The sequence below is a fragment of the Gallus gallus genome, chromosome 6 (assembly GCF_016699485.2).
Source record: "Gallus gallus isolate bGalGal1 chromosome 6, bGalGal1.mat.broiler.GRCg7b, whole genome shotgun sequence".
Lineage (NCBI taxonomy): Eukaryota > Metazoa > Chordata > Aves > Galliformes > Phasianidae > Gallus > Gallus gallus.
Genome location: NC_052537.1, coordinates 27,059,103 through 27,079,554, shown reverse-complemented (window position 1 = coordinate 27,079,554; position 20,452 = coordinate 27,059,103). Strand labels below are relative to the sequence as shown.

Below are 20,452 nucleotides of genomic sequence, written 5' to 3'. Positions count from 1 at the left end.
TCTCTCCTTGGTCTCATGAAAGACGGCTCTTGTGGCTGGTCTGCAGCCCCGCAGACAACACCAGAGGGCTCTGTGGCTGCACTCAGGCAGCCCCGCCACATGGCACTGTGCTCAGCAATGGATTGATCCTGCCCTGCTTCTTCTGAACCCGCTTGCTCGTGGCACTCCTTCTCCCTTGGCCCAGCCTGGCAATGAGACCTCCCTTCTTCTGTTGCCGCTGGCTGCTCTGTTTCTCTACGCAGCTTGTCTGCGGGACTGGAGTGCTCCTCTACTGCAGTGGTGGGGCAAGCGAGCTGGTGTGGAACTGCAGACTTGCCCAGGGGGTGACATGCCTCACAGATGCCACATTTGAAGTGCTTGCCTTGTCTTCTGAATCCTGCTTATTTCTTTCTAAAGAACTTCAGAGCAGGCAGAGCTCTCCGTTTCATTTTATCTTCTATTCTGAGTTCACTGACACTTCAGCTGCAAGCAGAGCCTGCTACGTGTGGAGTCTGCAGTGCATGACTAGGAGTTGTTCCCACCTGGGTCTGATCCTTGTCCCCATTTGCCACTGCCGTTCCCATCCCATCACAATCCCAGGTGCTGTAAGCACCACTTCTGCTGCAGGAGCTGCAGCCTGAGCAGGGATGGGGTGTTCTCATTTCTGCCATCAAGGCTTAGCTGATTTTTCTCATATCTTTTCATAGAGCTCGGTTCCCAAGGAGCTTTGTCAAAAAGTTTATAGTAGGATCACTCACACCACGTCCTGGCCAAGGAGAGGTGCTCGTCGGGGATCCGTCCACTTGCATGAAGGGGGCTGGGCACACAACTTGCCCTACCTGTCACGTGGAACTGGACATCAGCCAGGGCTTTGTTTCACTGTTTCTGTTTCTTGGCTAGTCCACTCTCTTCCTTTTAACTGGTTTTGTAGTTCCAGGAGTATGCAAAGAGGGAAAATACCACACTGAGTTTATCTACCCCGTCTCTCATTCAGAGTCTCCAAGAGAGCTAGCCAGGTCTTGAGATTTGAGTTGATTTTTGATTGTCTGGAAGGTCAGACAGCAGCAGGTAGGCCCTAGGGCACATCCTCGTAGGTTAAAATGAAGAGTTTGTCCTCTCCTGGGACAGCGCAGGGGTGAATTGGCTCATTTTCACATTGACCCCTCCTATATTGCACTTGAGGTGATTTTATCTCTAGAAAAAAAAGAGTAGTCCAGGGTAAATCTCCTCTGCCCATCTCAGTGGGATTTGTTCCGGTGAGAACAACTTCCCTCCTCACTGAGGAGCTCTGACGTTCATCAAGGGACATACACAACCCCAGGTATGTCAGGCATCTACTGGCAGGCCCTGCCTGCCTGCCACTCCATCCCACCAACGCATGAGCCATTTTCCTCGTCTTTCTCCATAAATTCATTTAAATCTCTGTACTGCAAGTCTTGGGAGAGGATCACTGGAGTCTGCTGCGCTGCTTGGAGAAGTGCATCCTTCTTGTGGTCCACAGCACCAACTGCAGGTGGGTCCAGCAGGTTCCTGAGGGATGGGTGAGGGGTACTTTTGCCCCATGGCCAGTGCAGAGATAGGCACAGCCAGACGGAGCAGAGTCCTGGCCCCTTTGCCAGGACACACATCCTGGTCAGCTGAGTCTCCAGGTGGCAGATCAGAGGAGCCAGCTGCACTGAAATAAATTAGACCTGTTTTCTGCCTCTCACACACAAATACAAGCTACAGATGAAAGACATGCTGGAAGCTGCTATTTATGAGGAACAGTTTAACACAAGTGACTTATAGACCAGGGTTAGGCTGAGATCCCAGATAAGAGAGGCATGGGGCAGTCATTGATTCCTAGACATACATCTCAATGCATGCTGATGAGAAAAATGCTGAGGTGAGCTCAGATCTACAAGGAGCAGAGGCAGTATTGAAGTGCCTCCCTCCATGTCTGGAAATAGCCTGCTGTGGGACAAGGAGAGATATGAGACTGCAGTGAGGGATTGGGGAATCTCCTGTAGTGAACTTGTTACCAGAAAGTCAAACATTTTGCCACTGCCTTAGCTCCAGCTCAGCCAAAATCATCACAAGTGCCTGGGAGGGGAAAGAGGTTTGTACAAAGCCAGAGGGGCAAATCTAAGGGAGGTTGTCCTCATGAACATAGTCGAGTTCAGGTCACTGCCACCCCTGGGCTTCCTCAAGCATGGAGGTGGTCAGACAGAAAAAGCTGACAAGAAGCAGCAGGTCCTTGTATACATGTGGAGAACAGCAATGGAGTTCCCTTTTCAGAGCAACAGCAGATGGGAAATCCATGCTCCGAGGAGCTCAGAGGCTCCCCAGCCTGCCCTCCCCACAGGCACAGCCTCCACAGCTCCCGACGTCGCATCCGTGACCGAGCTCTGCCTGCAAGAGACAATTCCATTTCAGTGCAACAGATTCAAACTCTAATTGAGTTTTGTCATTTAAATCAGGGCAGGAGCAGCTCTGCCAGCCTGCAGCCATGAGGGCTATTTTTGAAGAGAATTGTCAAGCGGGCCAGGAAGTCAAATATGACATTTTTTAACCATTCTTAAGTGTGTGCCTGCACGTGTGTGTGCATTTCCCTCTGCAAGCAAGAAACAATCGCTCCCTGTGCACAGAAGGAGTCCAGGTTGCTTTAATTGTGTGTATTGAGATGGCTTCTTTGTGGCAGCTGAAAAAGAAAGGAAAAAATCCTCAGCTTACTTGTGCTTTCTTGCTTTACATGACTCACTGCAATGGAGAAAACCCTCTTGCTTCTTCTCTTCACCCCATCTCATCTCAGACACCATCTATCTTCATGCCAGTCCACTGCTGCTTGCACAGTGCAGTACACTCCTTTATGTTCCTTAATTCAAGTGCATAGTGCAGAGGTAATTTGGAATATAGCTTTTCCCCTTCCCTTTATAAAACAAGGAAAGACTGTTTTAGCATGAGGACATCAGATGAGGAATCAGATCCAGCTTTCATATTCAGTACTGATTCAGATTTCTGGTGTGACTCGGTTATTCACCTTCTCTTTAGGCAAAAGTGCAATAAAACTCTGTCTTTCATCCTGTTCTCTCTCCAGGCAGAGTCCAAGGCTTTTTCTCCTCAACAGGATTTAGTACAGTGAACCCCCAATTACATTTCCATTACAAGTTACATTGTAAATCTCTATTTACTATCATTTTCTTATGTCTTCTAAGTATGTGCTTTTACAGAGCTAAGTGAGCAGCTTGGTAGATGCTTTGATCTCTATTTTACCAGGCCTTTGCAGTTAAATCTGTGTTAGGAATAAAAGTCAATACACCCATGCTTACGTAGTTACAATTTCATCAATTTTTTTATTAAGGAAATATAGTCATGAGGGTATTTTGCTGTTTTTTAATGTCCTATAGATAGAACAACTGGTATGTTTATATGTAAGATCCAAATACTTCAACAAAGTATTTCCTTGGAAAATATTGTTTGTATAAAAGCTTGAATTTTCATAGAGAAAAATTAATATATGTCTATCATAATCTTGTGCTATAAAAAATGTTCTCAGTTACCATAAAGTCTTGCTCTGAATTTCTCTCAAAGCAGTATTAAGGATTTATCAGTTCCTAATGACCTCTATAGAATACCCAATATCATACAATGTACTTCCAGGCCTTCTGTCCAGCCAGTTTTTTCCCATATCACTTTCCACTTACCTGCCTCATGCTTTGTCAGTTTGCCTATGAGGAAATGACAGTGGACAGTGTTGAAAGTCACCTGTTAAAGTCACAATAAACAAACCCACAGCTCTCTCCTCATGCACCAACACAGCCCTCTTATTACAGAGGCTATCACCCCTCTGTACAGTGAGGAGCAGCAAGGTCTCAAGTTTAAGGTTACGGCACCAAAAGGCCACTTTTATTTTCCCAGTGCTTGAAATTGTTATTCCTGGGATGAGTCAGTTCTGGCGGAAGGAAGGTAGATGTGATTCCTTCATTTCTATTTCATATTAGTAAATCTTCTTTACCCTAGATTTCAGACATTTAAATGCATTGCAATATTCTGAGTTTAAAATTGCACTGCGACCTTTAGAAGAGAAAAGGATTCTGAGGCTAAAACATGAGTTGTGCCTTTCCGAAGGCAGCTCATTTCCCCATGCAGAGCTCTTGGTGTTGTTAACAAGAAGCGTGGTTTTTATGCTCTGCTTCATGAAAACAGAAGTCCAGCTGTGCAGCCCTCTCTCCTTGAGGTAGATGAAATGGGAAATTGGCCCATGTTTTCCACCAAATGCAATTGATAGCTTAGTTGAAAATTGGATTGTCTTTAGAACAGAAATCAAAGTGTGCAGAAGTCAATGGAAATATACTTTTTGGCATCCCTGGCCTTGGAGTATCTCTTTGAAGATGGATTCTTCATGAGGAGAGCTGTAATGGTGAACTAGGCCCTGAAATTACTTCCTTAGTCTAAACTCTTAAATATTTTACATTCATGCTAAAGAGGAAGACTCTGTCTGCCACACTTAGCCCTTCAAAGCCATTTCTCTGCAGAGATACGAAGTAGCAGAGTATATTGATACAGTCTGATTTGGAGATCTGGAAGAAAACTATGCATGTTTCTGGAACTGGTTAGCATTGCTTGGTTATCACAGATTACCAGACCGGTGTGTGCGCCACCTGAGTTACAGCAAGTGTGCACACTCATACCTGATGGGACCAACAAGATATAACTTGGTTTGCTGACATCCTGGGGGAGAGCCCAGCCAAAGTCCATCAGCATGGATTGGAGCACATCCTGAACACAGAGAGGCTGAAAGCACTAGGGATGCTCAGACTGGAGTTGAGAAAGCTGGTGAGGAATTGGGTTGTTCTCTTTCGCTACCTGAAAGGAGATTACAGAAAAGGCAGCCATGCTTCTCCTGTAGAAGCACAATTAAAGGGTGAGGGACAATAATCACAAGGACATGAGGAAAAAAAAAGCTCTTCATTAGGATTAAGCACTGAAGCAAGGAACCAGAAAGTCTGTGGACTCTGCATACTCAGCCCAAAGCCCTGAGCAACCTGACCTGCACTTGGCATTGAACCCACCTCGGGCAGGAGGTTGGAATGAATAACTCCGGAGGTGCCTTCCAGCCTTGGGTCAGTAGCTCAAGAGGGAGTCGGCATAACTCACATTACTTCAGATTAACACTGCATACCCAAAAACTTACTGAGGCTTAGAGTTGCACAGAAACTCACAAAGCTGAGAAAAGAGCCTGAAAACATTCTTTTAGCTGGCACTGAAGCTTCAACAACATTTTTGAACTAACTATGTAACTAATTAACTGCAGTATTCTTACTAATGATATATGAACATTCAGACATTTTTAAACGAGCAGAACATTTCAGAATTATGTATCTGTAGTTAACTTGACAGTGTCTCTGATAGCAAAGCTATGCTCCCTAAATATGCAGAGCTTTCTTCAGAGAAGCAAAGTGTAGATACACTGGTGTATTTTTCTCTTAGGAGATATTTTTAACAGACATGTATATTGGTTAAGGAAATACTTGGAGATGAAATGCTGATTTTTCTCAGTAGTTTGTAGTATCACATGAAGCAACAAATGCCAGACGAGCTGCGGATTTATTTCTGAAAAGAGAGTATAAAATGTATATAGATCAGTGCTATTGCAAAGATAACTGCTTGAAAAGCTTCTCAGATACAGAGCACTCATCCTTTGCATCTGCTGCTGCTTTGTCAATAATTTATCTGTAATTAATTATTGAGATATTATTTTTTAAAAATATAAGTAAAATCTTGACAGCACAAAACTCAGAATTGTGAATTCATTGTTGAACTGCTCAAGCAGAGACTGAGTAGAAAGGAAGATGAATTCTTACTAGCATGCAAATAGATGAAATAATGTAAAAGGGAATACGGTGCTCAGGAAACATTTACAAATGTTATTTTTCAAGTGTTCTGCAGGATGGAAGTCCCCATTTAATAATGACATTTAAAAATTGTCATTAAGGCCTTAATCCTTTAATGTGCCCTATATGACTGACTGCTGTCCAGACGCTGACTGAGGTCAGAGAGGAGGTGGGCTTCAGTGAGGAATTGCAGTACCTCTGCTGAGCATCACATTGATTTACAGGCTTACAAATCCTTCATGCCCCAAACCCCGGAGACCACAGAGATTTTCAACCAAGTGCAATGTGAGGAATTCAGAAAAATCAATGGGGAAGAAAAAAATCTCAATGGCATTTCTTTCAACAACAACTCAGATTTCTAAGGATTTTGTAACAGCAGATAGCAAAGGGAGGGTCACAGGTACCAAGTAACCAACCAGCATTTTTTACATCAATATATATTGAATTTATACTAATACATATTTAAAGAACTTACCTACTCTTAGCTGAACTGCAGAAATTGAAAGCTGCCGTGATTCCAGCATCTTGTAATGCAGAATAAAAAGGGATATCTTAAACAACATTTGCTGGAAATGGTCTGCACAAATGTATGCAGGAAATTGACTCCTCTCACCTGGGAGATGATAGTTGCAAGCAATGAAATTATCTGACCATAACTTTAAGGAAATCCTAGTGGACTTCAAAAGAAAGCTTGCACTGCACTTTCATGTCAGTACAGGTGATAGAACTTGAACATGGAAAATCCTCATTAAAATATTCATTAAAAGGAAAGTGCTGCAAATTCTGCCTGATATCCTACATCCTTGGCCCATTCTAATTAGCATGGCCAGTATTTTAATCCCAGGAAATATGGGATGTCTGTGGATGAATGTCACATTGGCAATAACACAAAAGAGTTAATCACTTTGCAGGATATTAGTTGGGATTTTTTGTTTGTTTGTTTGTTTCTCTACGTACAAATTAAGTGCTTGAAGTGAAGCACTGAGATTTGTTGTAATGGAGTTCAGTGAGGTTTATTGCAAGCACAGAAAGGTTATATTATAGCTACTGTGCTCAGCATTAGAAAAAAGATAAAAGTATAGCTCTGTATAGCTTTTGGAGCAGTAAACTTTTGACAATATTTCATAAGGAATGAGTGGTGGAAGACCAACAATTGCACTGGTACAAGTCATTAACAGTTAACTTATCAGATTCCAGCTGACACAAAAGTCAAGTCAAGCAAGTAAGCTTCCAAGAGGAGCCATATGCGTATGAGGCTCATCCTACAAGTAACTAGGGTGATTCACTCACAAATATCCTGATGTCTGATAATTTCCTCTTTCTCCAAAGAGATGATATTTGCAACTAGGACACTCATTGCTGAGATTTTGGTTGGAAGACGAAAAGAAAATTGGGACTAATGGAAGGTTCAGCAAAATAAGTATTGTATGTCACTGACCTCCATATATAACACTGCTCTATTTCTGTGATGCAGTGAATAAAATGCATAGACTCGTGAGTCCCTGATCCTACTCTGGTTTTATCATTAACATCTTTACAGTTACCAGGCACTATAACCTAGGCATATAAGTGTCAACAGTTGAAATACTGTGCTGTTTTACATGCCAGTGCTACTTTACAGTTGGCATCAATATAAGAATGCAACCTCATATAAGTAGACAAACCACCCGAAAAGAGAGAAAGAAAAGGAAGCTGGGAACCTTCTGAAAACCAGAGAGGGAAGTTATTTCTGCGTTGCTGGATGACGTGGGGTGTTCAAAGTCATGTTTCTGTGTACAAAAAGATCATTGCCATTCCTGCTCCAATTCTCACCTTTGTGTTGAAAGATTTCTTGAGCTCAACTACCTCTCAAATATGGAAAAAAAAGATCTGAAAAGCCAATATTGAAGTTAGTCATCTGTGTTCCCTCTGTTGTCAATGGAAAGGCATCCTTAGTGTGTCTCTCCATGGCAATCTGGAGAAGAACTGGCAACATGATGCTGAAACACTCAGTTTTTCACACCTTCACCCTCATCAGTGGTGACAGGAGCTGTGCAGTGGTCAGATTCGGGGTCTATAACAAAAGAAGCTGCCAGGTACACAGCCCCGGTGCCCCACAGAGCAACAGTGCAACAAGGCATCTACCAAAACAGCCTGATACCAGTGCTCGATTGCAGGAGAAAGTAACAAGGGAAATTAAAAAAAAAAAAAAAAAAAAAAAAAAAAAAAAAAAAAAGGCAAGAGATGGAGAAAAAGAAAAGGAGCTCAGCAGAACTTCTGAGCCTGAGTCATTCTTTTAATAAAACTTTCTGTAAAGTCCAAAAACTCAACTACATTTTTATCTCTGAGCCTGAAAAGATGAAAGCAGCAAGGAGCAGAAGGTTGTAACTTTCATGTTTATACACAAATACTTCGAAAGAACCTGCCTCCACCAAACACCTTCATTCAGTACTTAGAAGTACAAACACAAATTAAGCAGAGGCTTTGAAGTCCTCAGCTATGCAGAAGTCTCAACAGAACAAAGAATTCTGAGCTGAGGCAGAGGAAGAAAGGTGTATACGATGTTGGAGAAGCATTATGAGAAGCAAGGAGACATGGAACGATGTGTATTTTGGTCCTCTGAATTTTCATTCTTTGAGGAGCCACATCTAATATATTGAGGAATTTGGCATGGAAGGCCAGAAAAGTCCCTGTCCTGACTTGGCAGTGCGTCACAAGTCTCTCTGACAGCCACTGTTTACCTCATGCTCAGATCAAGCCCACTTGTTGAAGACCAGCGATGAAAGCCTGAGGGTAGATGTGGCAAGTAGCGGAATGACAAGAAGAGCCTCTGCTCATCATTACTAATGCTGCCACTCACAGGAGGAAATGTGGCTGCAATTTAAGAGCCAGTGGCAGCACTTGCTCAGCTGAAGGCTCCAGACACTGTCCACAGAAGCTCTTCCTGGGCAAGGTGCCAGAGGCCTAGCAATCGTCCCATAAACCCACACCTTCAGCAGCTAGACCCCGTGGTGCCCCCAAAAGACCTCCAAACAACAAAGCTCAAAATACATGGGATCCGATGGACTCTGTCAATTCCTCAACTGTCCCCATGGGCCATTGCCCATCCTATCCTTATGGTAGCCCCTCTGGCCATAAAGCCCTATCTTTCTCAATTAGCAGGTTTGGCTTATCAGCTATACTACACCACAGCTCCAGTCCTGCACTGTCGAGACAGACATCACTGATAGTTGTACAGATCTTTCAGTGAGTATAAACACAAGAGAACCAGAGGACAAGAAGTTAACCTCTGATCAGTGGAGAAATGCTACAAATATCTAAGTAGGTAGAAAATGTTGAAGAGAAAGTCAAATTCCAGTAGTGCTGCTGTTCATGCAAGAATCAGAACATTGTATCCCAGATGGAAAGCTAAAACAAAAACCTGCAGAAAGGGAGTTTTTGTACTTGTTTTTGGAGCCTGAGGGCTCCTTGTTTTGTGTACAGAAAGGCAATATTGACTTTGGCAATACAGTGTACACCCTGCAGGGCTCTGAGCTTGTTCCTGCTGCCCCTAGTTTGCTTCTTCCATAAATTCCTCTTAGCAATGACGGACCTTTATTAAAAAAAAAAGATCTACTTAATGAGTTTTCTCACATATGTTGAAGAGCAAAAAGCAAATGCTTAACCTCTGACATCAAGGCTGAATTACCACATGGTAAGTAATGAGGAGCCACTGCTTACTGTTTGCTTTCAGAAAAGTAACCAAGTCAACATTTCAGAGAACAATTAGCACTCCAGCTGGTTTCAGCACTGAAGTATTTTTTCTTGGAGGAATCAAATAGTTGAAGTTGTTTTATTTTTCCCCTCAGGTTTACAGAAAAATTCTGCAAATGTAAGTCCACAAACTCTCCTGAGAACCCAGATGTTGCTGTTAAAATATATGTTTATGTATACTTATATGACATTTAGCATTTTTTATATATACATGTGTATATATAATATATGCATACATATATACATATAAAGAATAAAAGTATATCTAAGTGTATATGAAAGAATATACTGATTGTGTTTTTCAACCCAAAAATGATTATTTGTGCTTAAGTTGGCAGCCTTCTAGTTGTACCCATCTCTGGAGCATAGGGACAATTTAGCACCATGTTTATCCAGTTTCTCAGCTCCTAGGAGATGTGCTTTGTATTTTTTTCTTCAGGAGGCCTGCCGTGAAAAGCTCGTTGCCTTGCTTCTAATAGGTTAATAAGCTTCAGAGAGGAATACTGGGCCCAATGACAAGAGTTAAATACCCCTACAGTCAACATTTCTGTGGAAGACTTTAATCTCTGAAGTGAAATTCTTCTACCACGAATGACAGACTCTGCAGACTTAAATTTTACAAAAAGTTTTTCCTCCTCTCAGTGGTGAGCTTTTGGTCCTTATAACTGTTTCTAAGTCAAAATTAGATGAAGAGAAAACTTTCCTAAGCTTGGCATGAGAAATGTTGTGTCCCAAGTTGCAGAGAAATATTAATGAATCTACTAATGGGTAGAATAAGGAGCTTTAATGACTTACATCCAGCTGGCTGGAGCCATACAATCTATGAAGGACTGAAGGAAGGCTCCCAGAGGATCTTGTGATGTGCTGATTCTCAGATAAATCCTTGGACGTGTTTCCTGGGAGTGCTCACAAACTTAGTAGATTCAGGCACCAATTCAAGAAAATTGCCTTATTCACTTTTTGCCACTGCCAGATATTCAGAAGTTTTCAGCACCCAGCAGCCAGAAAAACAGAACTTCCAATTTCTAACAGTTTTACAAGGTGCTTAATTTTAAACAGAGTTCTGAAATCCTCAGAATAGGCTATTTTGTAAGTGCTTTCCAGAGTTACACAGTTGCAATCTAGTACATTGCACCAGGTTATCAAGTGAAATCCAGATTCTTGGTATTCCAAGCAGGAAAAGACACTAGGTCCACGTGCAATCTGCAAAGAGCTTTGTCACACAAACTGCATTTTATGTCTGTGTAAAGTCCATTTCAGTTTTAGATGCTTTGTAGATGCCAAATAAGATTAATGGTTGCCTTTCTTTGCTATTGACTTCTTTAATTTTATTGCCCTCTGGCACTTAATGCATCTGCTTAACCACAACAGAAAAGAAAGTTGCCAGAAGTTTTTCAAAGACCTAAATACATAAACAACCCTAAAAGAGATCAAGTTCACTGGACAACGGAAGGCCCTAAGGAAACAGTCATGTTACCACTGGAAGATGGTTCTAGCCATTGCTGGTTTCTTGAAAGTTTCACCCTTAATTAGCCATCATATTGCTATAGATCTGTCATTGCATTTTATATCGGTGTGCCACAAAATACGCTTTGATTATTTTACTCATATAATATTCTGCCAGAATATGTGAGATGACATCATTAAATGAAGTCTCCCAGGTTCTTAATATTGGATAATATTACTAGGTTCTTAATACTGGATAATATTACCATGGGGAAGCATCACATTCTGATGCTCTGAGGCAGTCTGGACAGTAGAGCAGCAGCAAACAGCAGAAAGCCCAGTTCTGTCTCCACCACCTGCTCCAAGCAGATGTCTCCAGGTGAAGGGTGTGTCCAAATCCCTGGAAGCCTGCAGACGTCCAAAATCATGAGGCACACCTCAATTCACAACCAGACGTAGCCCCTAGAGCATGACACCAGACCAGGACAACATCGTGATGGTGTGAAAATACCTCCCGAGGAACCTCTATAATTTTCCCATGTGATAAATGTGAAAACACACCAACTATTAGGAGTTCTCAAAGCCTTAGGGTGTACATTAGCTTGTTTTTCCTCTCTGTTATGCTGTTTGCCTGCAGCCCGTTCATGCCATAATGATCTTCCCTTGCTGGTTGGGTGGCTAGTGCAGGCCACTGCAAGATCTGGATGGATCAGCTTGGTGGCAAAGACTTAAATGCCCCAATGCACATTAGGTCCATGTTCCAACACACACAGAAAAGCTACACAAGGGTTTCAAACTAAAGCCTTCTCATCGTTTTTGTAAAGGTTTGGGGTTGTGCATTTTTTCTTTTGTTTTGTTGAGCTGATGCTTATTTTTGCAAAACCAGAACAGACCCTAAAATATTCCACAGTTTATCTATTTAAATCAGGTCAGACCTGATCCCCTCTCAGGTTGTCTCTCCGATTGGCTATTACTGTCACTTTTTAACTCAGACTTTAACACTTCCTGCCCTTACATGGTATTAAATACAAAGGGAATAGATGTCATCAGTGATTTTGACCTCTCTGCACTACAGCTCCAAGCAACTTAGATGCTTTCATATTTCTCTGTCTTTGTCACTAAAACAACAGGTATAAGCAACCTGTTCTTACTACCATGTTAGAGAGGTGTGGTCCACCAGCACACTGAGAGGCACGGTTTAATCTTCCTTAGATCTAGAGCCATGTTCATTACAGTAGACTCCTCCTTTTACATTATGTTTTTTGAGGTTTTTATGCTTCATCTTGGGATCTAAACTGATTTGAATCCTGCCACTGGCCTTCACAGAAAACTAAAATCTCTTGAGTTCCTACAAGAAAGCAAACCTGATGTGATATTCGAAGGTAGAAAGCCAGGTAGTCCCAAATGTGTTCTTGCAGTGAGTGGGAAGAAACAAATTATGCAGCTGAAAGGAAACCAAGATAATCTTCCTGCGGTTTAAAGAATCATAAGTCTGGCGCCAACTGTAATAGATCAGTACAATCAATGGCACTATTGGCCTATCCAAATGGAGAGGAGATTTTCATAATGCTGCATAATGATAAAAGACTGGTTGATTGTTGGATTTGTCATCACTTGTGGTTTCATGTAATGAAGAACATAAGAAATACCTCAACATTTTCAATAACAGCATTCCAGGTTCTAGCAGACAGCAGTTGAGCTAACTATATGAAAGGTCCAAACGAATAAATTAGTCTCCTCCAAAGCTTTTGTCAGTTAGGAATTCTTGTATCATGAAGTAGGATAAACAAGCAAATTTTGCTACCTCAGGGCTTTCTGCTGATTAGTACCCTTGTGTCCCCTGAATAGTCTGAGTCTGCAGATCTGTTAGAGGGCCAAGCCAGCTCTCAGCTCCACTTCACAGCCTTCCTAAAACACTTTCTATAGCAAAATAAAGGCATCACTCACTATGAGAAAACTTCAGCATGCAGCCATTGTTGCAGCTTTGCTGCCATTCTAGCACCTGGTTGGTTTGTCCATTTCTGGAGATCAGATTTTCACAGGTTCTGGGAGACTCAGTGGAAAGCTCAGCCCCAGGGCTCCCCTTATTCCTTCTCTCTGTCCACATGGAGATTGGATGAGCTCCCCAAACCTCACTCCTCGGTTCCTACTAACCCCTTGGATCCTCTGAAATCAATCCATGCCAGAGAAGGGCTCTCAGCTCGATTTTCAATCAACAGTTGAGATTTCCTTGCATCTTTCCCCATACCCTGAGGGATCTGATGCTATTTACCAAGAAAGAACCAACCCTGATGTCTTGTACTGAGGTGAAAATATCTCTGAATTATTCTCTCTTGCCTATGATGAGATATTTAATATTTTCCTTTTCTCCCTGGAGGCAACAGACTAAAAGATGAGGAAACAGTGACAGGTGCAATTAAAAAAAAAACACCAAAAAACCTAAGCAAACAGCAGGATGTACTTACCTCCATGAGGTGGAATCTGTTTTTTCTCAGGTTTGCACAGTGCAGACAGCAACGATCTTCAGCTATGACTGAGCTCAAATAATAATGAGTGCAGAAAGACCGTAGCTGCTCACTGACCAACCCATCTCCCTGGCTGCAGTTTAGGGACTGTGGATATGACTCACTCCATTAAGGCTGTGGTCCATTTAATTTTAATGCTGCACAGTGGGTTTTGTTCTACCTGTGCTTCATCCCTGATGTTACGTACGTATCTCCAGTGGAGGCTGTTCTCTTGCTTTGTTCTGTCTTTATGATACCTTTTACCAGGCAGAATGTAGGCAATGTAGAAAAGTTTGGATTAAGTCATCTCAGAAGTAGCACTTCTACACCATCGAAGCACTCTGAAGCGACTTTAGCCCATATCAGAAAACTATTGCGGCTCTAAGCCTCCGGCATATCAGCTTAAAAGCATTTCCTGTGGTCTCCTCATTTCTTTTGAGAATATCCTGTAAGTGATGTACAACCAGGGAACAAATAGAATTTCTCAGAGTGCTTAGTTTTCACTTTGGCACAATCTGTAGCGGTTATGTTCCAAAATCCTCATGGGAATTGAATTATCCCAAGTCTTACTGTCCTGGACCCCTTCATCTGATTTAGCTACTAGCTAATACACTCAGAAGTACAAGACGCACACACAGAGAGAGTGTGACTGTACAAACTCTGCTGAACAAAGCAGCTGTAAGTTTTCAAATTCAAGCATGCAAATTGATATTTACATTAGCATGAAGTCCCAGTGCTAGCTGTGGTAGTTTTCTGCAGGTTTCCTGCACAGATTGTCTCAGTGCCATAGCCTTCTTTCATTTTTCTTTCCTTCTCCCTTTCATTTTTTTCTTATCTTTTCCCCAGAATGCCCTACATCTTCCTGGAATTCCTTTCTGTGACTAAGATCTATGGCTAGGGAAGTCTGTTAAAGAAGAATAGTCTCTCCCTCTGTGCTTCCTGAATGGTTGTCACTTGCATGAGGGGTGAGCAGCCCATATCAAGGATCAAGGTGCAGTACAGCCTGAATGTTTATTCCAGCTCTTAATGCTGTTGATTGTTAGAGATCGTTAGTGTGAACCTTCTTCATCCCTCTCAACCCTTGCTAATGTGTCACTTCTCATTGGAAGGTCCCTGTATTATCCCTATAGAAACAACCAGGACATGAAACAATACGCACACGAAATGGAATAACCTTCTGAAAGCCTTTCATGAGGCTGGGAAATGCTTGGGGTGGTTGGAAAAAGCTCTACCACTAAAATGAAGTTCCACCATTCCCAGACAATCCTCTCCCTTACTTATGCCTGCTCTTGTAATCGCCAGGATATTACAAAATATGTCTGAAACAGCTTTGGTTCATCTGTGGGCATCTCACTCTGTGTTTTTTTAAGAAATGGTCAATCTCAGTTTGTTTAGTACTCATTCATTCAGCTGAATTTTGTTATGGATCTAGAATACAAATTGAGTCTCATGCTTAATACCTGTGAAATTCTAAGAAAGAAGACAAGACAGAGAAAACTCATTTTCATAAAGCAAAATTTCATAGCTTCCTTGCCCACTAAACATTTATTCCTCAAAGCTAATAGAAAAAAAAAAAAAGAAAAAGAAAAAAAAAACCAATAACTTTGATCTCCCCTCATTGTACAGAATTGATCTGGATTACCATAAAGCCTGGACAGTACAGCAAATTGGACTGGTGAGAAAGTAGTTCAGATTTTAACACCAATAACACATACCTGGTGGCACATTGTGGACTCCACGTAAACACCGCTGCCAGTCTTCGTGAATTGATGGTAAGATAAAGGCCTTAAATTTACTTTTAACAGTTCTGTAGGCTCAGGGGAGCTGTGGGAGTTTAAAAGATAGATGCTTTTTTGTATGAAGTCCATCATCATCATTCATTTCAAAAGCTGCAGGAAAAAGGAAAATCTCATAGAAACACAACAGAAATGATAGTTTAATGATCTGGTAGGATGTGTACTGCAAGAAACCAAAAACACAAGGAATATTTAACAATGGAATGATGAATATTGTCTTACTTGGGAAGAGTTGGTACATCTGCATCCTGATGCCAAATGTAAATTACAGCAAGGCAAGGTGTGCAGTGAATGGTTTGGTTTGGCATCTCTGGATCCAGATTTGGAAAGTAAAGCAGCGCATGGACTTCACATGGTGAGGAGGCCTTGACCCATCTCTGAATAAAAAAACGAGAACCAGAGACAATAACATTTATTTCCCAAAACCTTTTTCTTCATGGTATCTTTAGATGCACAAAGATTAATAGCTATGTTTTCGTTTCTCTCTTCCTACCACTTAATTTCAGTAGTATCTTTATAGCATTTGTAATAAGTCTGGCTATTCCGAAAGGACCTGCAGATGTTTATCGGAGGAAATTCATATGCATTTACTTGTTTGACAATTTTAGAGAGGTTTTTCTTAATCTCATTCCTTACATCAAACTAATCCACAAGATTTGGCTTGCTGGTTTAAGAGTTGCTGGAAATTTTGTGCAGGTGATTTGAGCCATTAAAATGAGCATTCTGCATCTTTAATATCTAGGGAACAAGTAGAAGCCATCTGATAAAATATCACATCAAAGAAAAATATGCAAAATTCAGCTCAGTTTCCCTCCACTGCTATACCTGCAGTGCACTCTATCTGCAGTACTCTACTGAGTACAAACTCAGTAGAGCACAATCACATACACTTGCCTAAGCAGAGAAACAAAAAAATACAAGTGGATTTGAAGGAAGTTATCTCAGGGAAAGAGGGGCTAATGTTCATTTCTTCTAAACTCCAAAAAATGCCCTGCTTCACTCTTCCATCAGCAAGAGGGTATATCGGAGAGGTAGGTCACAAAAGCACTGTGACTGTCAAGTTTAATCTCTTCACAGCTCCATCCACATTGCAGTTTCCTCAGCATATCCAATAGACTGACTGAATAATTCTTTTTTCTTTTTTCTTTTTTTCTTTTCTCTTTTCTTTTTTTTTTTTTTTTTAATTTTTAGGAAAGTCATTAATCTTGGAAGATTCAAAGTGACATTAGTATGTCCAGTGATGGGGTGAGATCTATAACCAGGCGAAATACGTGCTGACTCTAGAGATGGAGAAGAATGTGAATGAAAAGCTGCTTAAGACTCATTTGTGATTTATGTATGGACAGAAGTACAGAAACTGCTTAGATTCTGTTCATCACTTCCCCGATGTCTTTCATGGTGTTCTTCAGCATGGTACAAGCATAATGCTTAGGTTAGTGCTCCTATCCTGGATGCATTTATTCTTGAAAACAAAGCTCACATTCATATTTGTCTGAAACTATCCCAGAGATTTCATAAATATAGAATGCAACAGGCAGATTAGACATATGTAAAAAATTCCCTACAAACTTACACAGGGTGATCAATGATGTCCACAGTGCTCTACATGGACATGCATGTGGTCTTCTCAGGTTTTCTTCCCTGGCAGGAAGAAAAAGAAAACTAAGGCATTCATGAAAGAATATGCTCAGGTATCAGGGAACAAGCAGTTTCTTAGGATCTAATGTCAGATCAGGGTTTTGAGAGATCTCTGAATCAGACAAGACATAGTAATTGCCATTTGAAAGACAAGTGCCCCAAAGAGTCCTGAACAGAAGAGGTTTAGATACTATCAGGAGACACACACAAAAATCCTGCCACCAGAAACAGCTCCAAGTCAGGGAAATTTCCTAATCAAAATGTTCAGAATGATACCATAAGCTAAGACATATGAGGGAACAGAATGATAGGCAGCTCAGAGCCAAAGATAAGTGATGAGTCTCTAACCACCTAGATACAGCTGAATAGCTGAGTACCGAAAATCACACCAAATACAGTGAAAATAATGTTTCCTGATGTGCAGGAAAAATCTCTCTCCAGTGCTCCTCTGCGTGTCCTGATCCCAGATGAAAGCAAGTCAAATGCCCATTTCACACTACAGTCACCCCAGATCCATTCAAAGATGCTGCCCATGTGAAGATAATTATTCACAGAATAGCAAAGTCTTCTCCCCTAAAATGTTCCTGTACTGAGGGCTACTTGTATTCTTTGCCTGATTCCTGGCAGAGGCCTATGGCCTCAGAGTTTGGTAGAATGGGAAGCTGCAATAATGCCATGCTGACAAAAGTACTTCCTGCTCTGCCACTGCAGAAAGGAATGGTAACACGGACATTCCTCCGGGAAGGGAGCAAATCTCACACCTTCTTACTGCTAAGCCATATAGGCTGTAGCAAATTGAACTCTTGACATGGGCTCCGTTAAATTCAGCCTGAAGTTCTTATCTCAGCACATCCAGCTAGGCAATGGAATAGCTAAATGCAGAGCTGATCTTCAGCTTCCTAGGGACCTGGTAGCTCTGCTGGAGAAGTAAAAGGGCAGAGCATGTGCTGTACAAAGCACACATGCAATCTCCACAGCCTTTGGTCCGTACAGAAGTTTTCAGCACATTCTCTTTGTTCAGCAAAAGGTTCGTACATATGCAGGGTCAAATACTTCAGTTTAAAGAGAGCTGTATCAGCACTTGGTCTCTGAAAATAACGTAAACAGTGTTTTGCTTAAAGGGAAAAATAAAAAGGGATGGGATGGGATGGGATGGGATGGGATGGGATGGGATGGGATGGGATGGGATGCTGCCCTCCCCTCTGTTGTAAAATTCATGTATCTGGAAAGTTACATCCAACTTTTCTTCCAGAGTGGCCCTTGGCTTTAGGAACAAAACTGCCTGGAAACCATGTTCTTGTTGCCACAGTTTGCAGCACAGTGGTAAATGTAAATGATGAGGTCTTGAGTGCTCTCAGGTGCTGAGAGACAGCTTATCTCTCTGTCCTTATCTAGTGACCTAAAAAGGAAGTAAGAAAAATAGATGTACTGGTGGCTGTTTCGTTCAGTGCACATATTCTTGCTTGCACTTCCCTCATCTTTAAAGCATTTTATAGGCATACAAAAACCAGAAGCATTATGTCTGGATTGGGTAGACTGCTTAGGTGCTTCAACACTGTTTATATTGGACTCAGATCTTCAGCTAAGGCTCCTCATATCCTGGATGATCCAGAGAATATTATATTCTAGTTCACATTGCACAGCTGAGGAGATTGGCAAAAATAATCTTTGCTCTGACCCGTACACAGCTACACGGTAACCCTGATTTTTGAAGTCTCTGATTATTATAGCTCCTCTCTTATGAAAAACAATTTGCCCTTGGAAGTATTTCAGACCACCCTCAGAAAAAGTTTCTGCAAGACTAATATATACAGATACGAGGATTTTATTTGCTGCTGCACAATTTTATGAGTGTGTACCGCAGAGCCTAACTTCGTGGCAAGAAGATTTATGGTGTAATTACCTTAGTATATTATTGTACAATTTGCAACTAATGGAAAATAAATTTACTGGCTACACTTCAACTGTCAGAAAGTCTGTCTGCAGAATATTATGAGAGTGGAAGGAATAAGTGCTTCTCTTCATGAGTGGGAATGCTAAATGACAGGCGTCGCTTAACCTGATCAAACATTTTAAGCTTGATCCATATCCTAATAAGCAAAGTTCGATGCAAAGAAAATTAATTATGGCTCATAAAAGAATCAGAAGCATTTGATCTTAAGAAGCAAATAAAAAACTGCCCAGTACACCCACACCCGGGAGAGTTAAGTGGAGTCAATCACCTTTCAAGCCAAGTGTAAGAATTAAGAGTTCCACATCCTCTTTTAATTGCTTTAATTGACAGTGTTTCCCAATGGACTGATGTTTCACTTGGCCTTTTCTTTTTCCAAGTTGGAAAAAATGCATCTGATAAATAATCATGTAATTAGATTTCCAGTTCAGTGATTGATGTCTAACATCCAGTACTTAAGAAGAGTAAAAGCAGAGACTTGTCTTCACTTTTCACATAAGACCTTTTGATGGAGAAAACTTCATTCCTATCAAATGTTTTGCAACTACATTTCTCAGTAACTTTCCAGATCAGTTCAACTTAGATGTCTGGTAGTAAGCATCCCTTTCATTAGAAGCAGAGAAGTTAGAAGCAAGAAGTTGAATGGAGAAGGATGGAAGAGTTCAGTAATGGTTTCCAGAACCACTAACACTCTAGCACCTTAATTTAGCAGGATCCCAAACTCAAGTTCCTTGGAAACCAAATCAAAGTTTCCTGTTGCAGTGGAGATGCATAAGCTGCTACAACCTGTTGGGCACCTAAGTGAATTTAATCTGCTAAAAATGAGAATTAATGTGATTTTTTTGTTGTTGTTGTTATTTATATTTTGAAAGGACAGAGGGACTGAAACAGAGCGGACAGCCCAGACCGTGCCAGTTCCTTCCCACAGTTTCTACCCATAGTTCACTGTGTTTGGGCAATCTTAATTAATATCTCTGGAATCCTACCACACTATTGCTAAATAATTGGTAATATAATATATCCACATCATAAAAACTTCCTCTCACCTAATAAAATTCTATCTTTAAAAAAAAAGAGAACACAGAACCACCTATGTTCCATACTGAAAACGCAATGAAAAGAAGGTTGAAACAATGCTGTCAGACTCTCATCCAGGATCATGCACAGTATCAGCATCCTCTACTTTATAGTACATAACAGAGTATTAGACTAATAATAAAATGATGCTGTATCCCATATCAGTAAGACCAGTAGCAAATTTTTCCATCCTAACTATCTAAAAAAACTTATTCAAGTCACTTTAAATAATTGGCTCTCATCTCATCCCACGTTCAGCAAATAGATGCTAACCACTCCATGTGCTAATATGTTTTGAATTTAAGTGTAGCGGTGACTATCTGTTCTTTGAGAAAGTTTCCCTATACAACAGGAATATTTGCATTGCCTTCAGTAAGTTTTCAATAAAGACCCTTCTAAAGGCAGTAAAGCATTTACCTTGGTTTCTCATTACTTGTCTACCTCTCTCCAGGCTTC

The 20,452-nt window shown here is 41.2% G+C and overlaps 2 long non-coding RNA genes across 2 annotated transcripts in view; both read right to left on the bottom strand.

Moving 5' to 3' along the window:
• Positions 1 to 8,646, bottom strand: part of LOC107053737 — a 62,700-nt gene extending 54,054 nt beyond the window's left edge. The window contains exon 1 of the long non-coding RNA XR_006939782.1: positions 738 to 8,646. This is a non-coding gene — a long non-coding RNA (uncharacterized LOC107053737). The remainder of the gene's footprint in view (positions 1 to 737) is intronic.
• A 1,197-nt stretch (positions 8,647 to 9,843) lies between these two features.
• On the bottom strand, positions 9,844 to 17,918 carry LOC121113370. The gene is made up of 3 exons (XR_005860973.1): positions 16,904 to 17,918; positions 15,553 to 15,707; positions 9,844 to 15,423 (listed from the first exon to the last, which is right to left on the bottom strand). It is a non-coding gene; the product is annotated as an uncharacterized LOC121113370 (long non-coding RNA).
• Between the last annotated feature and the right edge of the window lie 2,534 nt (positions 17,919 to 20,452).